Genomic DNA, 1,194 nt, shown 5'->3' with positions numbered 1-1,194 from the left:
ACCCCCCGTTACTTGCCTTTCACGACAGGCACAACCCTTGTCTAGAACCACACCAGATTTGCTTGCAACGCTTTACATAATCGTAATGACAGTCATGCGACTATACCACACCTAGTACATGTCTGCGATTATGTTTCTTTTATCCCCTTAATTTGTTTGTCTAATTCTTCGTCTGCCTGTCTTGTCTTTGGAGTGAAATTTGAAATGTAAAAACTTCGGTGTCAAAGAATATGTTAGAGCTTCCAGATGGATTTGCGTTGTGCCGCGCTTGAACGGTTGTCTTTTGTTATCGGGGCATTGTGGGTACCAGGCGGACACTTGGAAGGGAGAGCCAGGGGTGGAAATGAACAAAAAGGACACTGCATTGCGGACGAAAAACTAACAAATATCAAAGTATATCCACAAATGAAGACAAATTCATATGAAAAAGGTACTGGGTCAGAATATTTATCTTTGTGAAGACCAGATAAATGCAAAACTTATAAGGTGTTAGGATGAATCCGGTTCTTTCGCAAACTTTAACCCTTTGGCTGCCTAACAATTTTTTTTTTTTTATAAACTTTTTGTTATATACATATATAAACAATGGTTACGCAAAAGTGATATTCTAAATCTAGTCTTCCGTTTCTATTATTCTTAAAAAGAAATTTTGTTAATAATGATTTGTAAAATTATTGAGCATCATTTATGCAATCTTCTTAAATTATTCATACACCCCTCGTCCGCCCTCTCCCACACTCCCTCCTCTCTCCTTACTTCAACGCCACAGATCCCTCCCCAATTCCTTCTCCCTCAGCTTACTCTGTCCTCCCTCCCCCACCTCATCCTCTCCCCTACTCCCTCCACCTCATCCTCTCCCCTACTCCCTCCACCTCCCCACCTCTTCTCCACCCCCTCCTCCCTCTCCCACCCTCTTCAACCCTCCCCTCCTCCTCCCCCTCCGCCCTTTACTCCACCTCTGCAACCTCATAATCTCATCTTTCCATGCGATCTAATTTCTCTCGCGAGCCAATTAAACCTTTCCCTACTGAGGACCTCATTCACCTGTCTTCGATTTTTTTTTCTTCAGGAATGTTTGAGAGTGAAGAGGAGTCATTCAGGGTACGTGATTTTAAAAGTTCATTTTTGTTTTCCATATTTTAACTATTATAACATAAATAATATTAAAAATGATGAAGATGGTGGTGGTGGTGG

The 1,194-nt window shown here is 41.5% G+C and overlaps 1 protein-coding gene across 1 annotated transcript in view; it reads right to left on the bottom strand.

Moving 5' to 3' along the window:
- LOC119588229 overlaps window positions 1-1,194 on the bottom strand; it is a gene marked incomplete in the record, with an annotated part of 29,961 nt that overhangs the window by 17,710 nt on the left and 11,057 nt on the right.

Source organism: Penaeus monodon, chromosome 23, assembly GCF_015228065.2.
Source record: "Penaeus monodon isolate SGIC_2016 chromosome 23, NSTDA_Pmon_1, whole genome shotgun sequence".
In the NCBI taxonomy this organism is placed as follows: domain Eukaryota; kingdom Metazoa; phylum Arthropoda; class Malacostraca; order Decapoda; family Penaeidae; genus Penaeus; species Penaeus monodon.
The sequence above is the reverse complement of the archived record's forward strand: the minus strand, read 5'-3'. Positions and strand labels throughout refer to the sequence as shown.